Source organism: Nycticebus coucang, chromosome 9 (assembly GCF_027406575.1).
Source record: "Nycticebus coucang isolate mNycCou1 chromosome 9, mNycCou1.pri, whole genome shotgun sequence".
Lineage (NCBI taxonomy): Eukaryota > Metazoa > Chordata > Mammalia > Primates > Lorisidae > Nycticebus > Nycticebus coucang.
Window position 1 is genome coordinate 118,525,049 of NC_069788.1, and position 7,625 is coordinate 118,532,673.

Below are 7,625 nucleotides of genomic sequence, written 5' to 3' on the forward strand. Positions count from 1 at the left end.
CAAAGTATTTAGCACCAGAACCACTCATTCCACATGCTGCTTTACTCTGTTTCTTTTATTCATGGTTATATTACCATACTTACCTCAGAATGCTAGGAAGGACCTCTTATAAACTATTTCTTTTGGCTGGGTGCAGTGGCTCATGCCTGTAATCCTAGCACTCTGGGACACCAAGGCACATGGATTGCCTGAGCTCACAGGTTGGAGACCAGCCTGAGCCTCAGCCTACCGAGTAGCTGAAACTATAGGCACCCACCACAACACCCAGCTATTTTTAGAGACAGGGTCTCACTCTTGCTCACGCTGGTTCCATGTAATTTTTTTTTTTTTTTTTGTAGAGACAAGAGTCTCACTGTACCGCCCTCGGGTAGAGTGCCATGGCATCACACAGCTCACAGCAACCTCTAACTCTTGGGCTTCCGCGATTCTCTTGATTCAGCCTCCCAAGCAGCTGGGACTACAGGCGCCCGCCACAACGCCCGGCTATTTTTTGGTTGCAGTTTGGCGGGGGCTGGGTTTGAACCCGCCACCCTCAGCATATGGGGCCGGCGCCCCACTCACAGTTTCATTTACTTGCTTGGTTACCTCTGCTGCAAAGGTGGGTCCATTATCATTCTGTATGGGGTAAAGAAGTCTATGCCAGGATCATTGAATTTACCACATCTAGTTCCTTAGAAAAATGGTTTACCAGGTTCCTACTGAGGGTTCACTCAAAGTGGCTCATGGGTGACCACAGGACACTGTGCAGCATATCCAGGTACAGATGGTGGGAAGCAAAGTTTCCCCAGTGGACACCAGCATGGAGTACCCAAATGTGGTAATTTCTTCAGGAGGAGCTACTGAACTGCCTCTGCAGCTGTCTGCCCACGGCATCCATCACCACCCACTGTTTCACAATGGCAGTCTTCTGCGAGTTTCCTTAGGCCCTGGGATTCATCCAGCAGGAGCTTGGTAATGCCCTCAGAGGTAAGAGATTCTGTCACTTTTGGTGTCTAGGTTTGTCCCCAGGCTTATTGCATGGAGTTCTCACTTGCTGCCTGCTGATGGCTGCCTCACTGCTACCTGGCTTGTGGAGTGTCATCTGCAACTGGTGCTGGTGCTGGGGCCTGGGCCATGGCGGGAAGTAGGGAGGGGTGTCCCCCATTCCATTTGACCACTTCTGCACATGAGGCTTGGCACAGATTGAATCACCATTATCAACTTGCATCTGAGTCTTCAGTGGGGAGGCACGGAGTCCTAGGCAGCCCCCTCAATTGGGCCCCACTATGAATTTGCACCCAAGGCTTCTACGGGGATATTTGAATTGGAGCTACTAGTGAGGCAGGGTCCCCCCGGGGCCCTTCCTTCATTGTAAGAGTCCTGGACTTCAAGGAGCCATTAACTTTCTTGTTCCCTGGAGCCCTTTGCAATTTTGAGCAGGATTCTTTCCAAAGTCCTATCTCTAAAAAGCTCACTGACTGTACCCACCCTAGGGTGGCCTTTCCTTTCAACTGTCACAAAGGATGCTTGGCTGGCATAGCCAGCAGAACACACACATTTTTTAGTTTACTTTAAAGGCCAAATTAGTCAGCTATGAAGGATTCATGTTCATTGCTCTGCCCTGGCTATGGGTGCCCTCTGGCTAAATTTCATTTCCTGCTGGGTAAGGAGGGACCATTCCTAACCCTGAGTCATAACCTAGTGGGCAAGGGATTGAAAATGAGTTCAGGCAGGACCCTCCACAACCCTCCCATGGTGCCAAGGTGGTGGCAGCATTCCCTGCCCTTTCTGTGCCACTCAACAGTGGGCCATGTGTGTTGGTCTTCCCTCCCACCAGATCCACTCTGAGCTGTGGCCCCTCCCAGTGTCTAATGCTGTGGATTTCCGGCAGGAGTCAGAGGATCTCTTTTTATCAAAAACCTTACAACACAAATCATTTTGTATAACACCAAAAATAAGTTTATCTCAAGCAGAGAGCTTGAGACTCAACATTTTAACTGCATTCTGAATTTTCCTTTTATTGAAAACTTGTGCATAAGAATTGGTCATTCTAGAAAACCTAGCATGTCATTGAACCTTGCCATTTGTACAAATATTTGCAAGTAGGGGCACCATACACCAACTGTGGTCCCCAAAAGGGATCTTTCTCCTTAACTTTCCTTACTTTTAAAAGACTTGTTTCTCATTCTTCTTTAAAAGAAGCAACTTGGCTGTGGTCTAGGGTTCAGCATTGTAGGCCAATGCCAGCTGATTGTGGGTGGACCTCCATGGTATTTCACCGAGTTATTCCCACTCTCTCTTTTTTATTTTATTTTATTTATTATTAAATCATAGCTGTGTACATTAATGCAGTCATGGGGCACCATACACTGGTTTTATATAACATTTGACATATTTTCATCACATTGGTTAACATAGCCTTCCTGGCATTTTCTTAGTTATTGTGTTAAGACATTTGTATTCTACATTTACTAAGTTTCACATGTACCCTTGTAAGATGCATCGTAGGTGTAATCCCACCAATTACCCTCCCTCTGCCCATCCTCTCCCCTCCCTTCCCTTCCTCTCGACCCTTCCTCATATTCTTAGGTTATAACTGGCTTTCATATGAAAGCCATAAATTAGTTTCATAGTAGGGCTGAGTACATTGGATACTTTTTCTTCCATTCTTGAGATACTTTCTAAGAAGAATATGTTCCAGCTCCATCCATGTAAACATGAAAGAGGTAAAGTCTCCATCTTTCTTTAAGGCTGCATAATATTCCATGGTGTACATATACCGCAATTTATTAATCTATTCGTGGATCAATGGGCACTTGGGCTTTTTCCATGACTTAGCAATTATGAATTGGGCTGCAATAAACATTCTGGTACAAATATCTTTGTTATAATGTGATTTTGGGTCTTCTGGGTACATACCTAGTAGAGGAATTGTAGGATCAAATGGCAGGTCTATTTTTAGATCTCTAAGTGTTCTCCAAACATCTTTCCAAAAGGAATGTATTAATTTGCATTCCCACCAGCAGTGTAGAAATGTTCCCTTTTCTCCACATCGATGCCAACATCTCTGGTCTTGGGATTTTGTGATATGGGCTAATCTTACTGGAGTTAGATGATATCTGAAAGTAGTTTTGATTTGCATTTCTCTGATGATTAAGGATGATGAGCATTTTTTCATATATCTGTAGGCTGTGTGCCTGTCTTCTTCAGAGAAGTTTCTCTTCAAGTCCCTTGCCCAGCCTGAGATGGGATCACTTGTTCTTTTCTTGCTTATATGTTTGAGTTCTCTGTGGATTCTGGTTATTAAACCTTTGTCAGAGACATAATCTGCAAATATCTTCTCCCATTCCGAGGGCTGAGTGCTCGCTTTACTTACTGTGTTCTTTTTTTTTTTTTAATTAAATCATAGCTGTGTACATAAATGCAATTATGGGGCACTATACACTGGTTTTATAGACCGTTTGACACATTTTCATCACACTGGTTAACATAGACTTCCTGGCATTTTCTTAGTTATTGTGTTAAGATATTTACATTCTACATTTACTAAGTTTCACATATACCCTTGTAAGATGAACCGCAGGTGTAATCCCACCAATCACTCTCCCTCCGCCCACCTTCCCCCACCCTCCCCTCTGTCCTATTCTTAGGTTATAACTGGGTTATAGCTTTCATGTGAAAGCCATAAATTAGTTTCATAGTAGGGCTGAGAACAGTGGATAATTTTTCTTCCATTCTTGAGATACTTTATTAAGAAGAATATGTTCCAGGTCCATCCATGTAAACATGAAAGAGGAAAAGTCTCCATCTTTCTTTAAGGCTGCATAATATTCCATGGTGTACATATAGCACAATTTATTAATCCATTTGTGGATCGATGGGCACTTGGGCTTTTTCCATGACTTAGCAATTATGAATTGGGCTACAATAAACATTCTGGTACAAATATCTTTGTTATAATGTGATTTTTGGTCTTCTGGGTATATGCCTAGTAGAGGAATTATAGTATTGAATGGCAGATCTATTTTTAGATCTCTAAGTGCTCTCTAAACATCTTTCCAAAAGGAATGTATTAATTTGCATTCCCACCAGCAGTGTAGAATCCACGCCAACATCTCTGGTATTGGGATTTTGTGATATGGGCTAATCCTACTAGAGTTAGATGATATCTCTAAATAGTTTTGAGCCCTCAGAATGGGAGAAGATATTTGCAGATTATATCTCTGACAAAGGTTTAATAACCAGAATCCACAGAGACTCAAACGTATAAGCAAGAAAAGAACAAGTGATCCCATCGCAGGCTGAGCAAGGGACTTGTAGAGAAACTTCCTGGAAGAAGACAGGCGCATGGCCTACAGACATATGAAAAAATACTTACTGTGTTCCTGGCTGTGCTGAGGCTTTTTAGTTTGACGGGGTCCCAGTAGTGTATTTGTGATGCTGCTTCAATTGCCCAGGGAATCCTTTGGGCAATTTGCCCAGGCTGATTTCTTCAAGAGTTTTCCCTGCACTCTCTTCTAGTATTTTTATAGTTTCATCTCTTAAGTTTAAATCTTTAATACAGTGAGAGTCTATCTTAGTTAATAGTGAGAGGTGTGGGTCCAGTTTCAGTCTTCTACAGGTTGCCAGCCAGTTCACCCAGCACCATTTATTAAATAGGGAATCTTTTCCCCACTGAATATTTTTTATTGGCTTGTCAAAGATCAAATAATGGTAAAGTAGCTGGGTTTGGTTCTCCATTCTGTTCTATACATCTACCTCTCTGTTTTTGTGCCAGTACCATGCTGTTTTGATCACTATCGATCTACAGTATAGTCTGAGGTCCGGTAGTGTGATTCCTTCTGCTTTGTTTTTATTTCTAAGTAATGTCTTGGTTATTCGAGGTTTTTTCTGATTCTATATAAAACGAAGTATTATTTTTTTTCGAGATCTTGAAGTATGACAGAGAAGCTTTAATAGAAATTGCTTTGAAATTGTATATTGCTTTGGGTAGTATGGACATTTTAACAATGTTGATTCTTCCCAGCCATGAGCATGGTATGTTTTTCCATTTGTTAACATTTTCGCTATTTCTTTTTTTAGAGTTTCATAATTCTCTTTATAGTGATCTTCCACGTCTTTTGTTAGATAAACTCCCAAATATTTCATCTTCTTTGGCACTACTGTGAATGGAATACAGACCTTGACTGTTTTTTCAGCTTGACTATTGTTGGTATATACAAGGGCTACTGATTTATGAATGTTGATTTTGTAACCTGAGATGCTGCTGTATTCCTTGATCACTTCTAAGAGTTTTGTAGTAGAATCCCTGGTGTTTTCCAGATATACAATCATATCATCTGCGAAGAGCAAAAGTTTGATCTCTTCTGACTCTATATGGATACCCTTGATACCTATTCTTCTCTAATTGCGATGGCTAAAACTTCCATTACAATGTTAAAGAGCAGTGGAGACAATGGGCCACCTTGTCTGATTCCTGATCTGAGTGGAAATGATTTCAATTTAACTCCATTCAATATGATATTGGCTGTAGGTTTGCTATAGATGGCCTCTATCAGTTTAAGAAATGTCCCTTCTACACCAATTTTCCTATGTGTTCTGATCATGAAGGGAAGCTGGATATTATCAAAAGCTTTTTCTGCATCAATTGAGAGAATCATATGGTCTTTGCTTTTTAATTTGTTTATGTGCTGAATTATATTTATAGATTTACATATATTGAACCAGCCTTGAGACCCTGGGATAAAACCCACTTGGTCATAATGTATAATTTGTTTGATGTGTTGCTGGATTCTGTTTGTTAGGATCTTGTGGAATATTTTTGCATCAATGTACATTAGTGATATTGTTCTATAATTTTCTTTTCTTGTTAGGTCTTTTCCTGGTTTAGGGATCAGCGTGATGTTTGTTTCATAGAACGTGTTGGGTAGTATTCCTTCTTTTTCTATATTTTGGAAAAGGTTGAGTAATATAGGTACTAGTTCCTCTTTAAAGGTTTGGTAGAATTATGATGTGAAGCCATCTGATCCCAGGCTTTTCTTTTTGGGAGATTTTGTATAGTTGATGCTATTTCAGAACTTGATATAGGCCTGTTCAACATTTCCACTTGATTCTGGCTCAGTCTTGGAAGGTGACGTGTTTCCAAGTATTGGTCAATTTCCTTCAGATTTTCATATTTCTGAGAATAAAATTTCTTGTAATAGTGATTAAGGATTTTTTGAATTTCTGAGGAGTCTGTTGTTATATCGTCTTTGTCATTTCTTTTTTTTTTTTTTTTTTTTTTTTTTGGTAGAGACAGAGTCTCACTTTATGGCCCTTGGTAGAGTGCCGTGGCCTCACACAGCTCACAGCAACCTCCAACTCCTGGGCTTAAGCGATTCTCTTGCCTCAGCCTCCCAAGTAGCTGGGACTACAGGCGCCTGCCACAACGCCCGGCTATTTTTTGGTTGCAGTTCGGCCGGGGCTGGGCTTGAACCCGCCACCCTCGGTATATGGGGCCGGCGCCTTGCCGACTGAGCCACAGGTGCCGCCCAAGAGCTTTCTTTTTTTTTTGGCCGGGGCTGGGTTTGAACCTGCCACCTCCGGCATATGGGGCCGGCACCCTACCCACTTGACCACAGGTGCCACCCCGTCTTTGTCATTTCTGATTGATGAAATTAGAGATTTTACTCTTTTTTTTTTTCCTGGTTATGTTAGCCAAAGGTTTATCTATTTTATTGACCTTCCCAAAAAAACAACTTTTGATTTATTGATCTGTTGTATAATTCTTTTGTTTTCAATTTCACTTAATTCTCTAATTTTGGTTATTTCTTTTCTTCTATTGGGTTTGGGGTTGGAATGTTCTTCCTTTTCCAGTTGCTTGAGATGTCCCATTAAGTTGTTAACTTCCTCTCTTTCCGTTCTCTTGAGGAAGGCTTACAGTGCTCTAAATTTCCCTCTTAGGACTGCCTTTGCGGTATCCCAGAGGTTCTGATAATTCGTGTCTTCATTGTCATTTTGTTCCAATAATGGTGATTTTTTTTTCTTAATCTCATCTATGATCCAGCTATCATTCAGCATAAGGTTATTTAACTTCCATGTTTTTGTATGAGTATGCAGATTCCTGTCGTTACTGGGTTGGACTTTTATTCCATGTTGGTCCGAGAAGATGCAAGGAATAATTTCTATCCTTTAAATTTACTGAAGTTAGACTTGTGCCTAAGATGTGATCGATTTTGGAGTATGTTCCGTGGGCTGATGAGAAGTATGTGTATTCAGTTTTGTTGGGATGAAATGTTCTGTAGATGTCTGTTAAATACAAATGTTGGATGGTTAGGTTTAAATCTAAAATTTCTTTGCTGAGATTCTTGTTGGAGGATCTATCCAACACAAAGGAGTGTTGAATCTCTGACTATATGGCACTGGAGGTATCAATTTGGTCTAGTCTGTTAGAGTTTCTCTTATAAATTGAGATGCATTCTGGTTGGGTGCATAAATATTAATAACTGAAATCTCATCATATTGAGTATTACCCTTAACAAATATTAAGTGACCATTCCTATCCTTCCTTACTTTTGTTGATTTAAAGCCTATTGTATCTGCAAACAGAATTGCACCCCCTGCCTTTTCTGATTCCCATTTGCCTGAAATTTGGACAACCGTCCCTT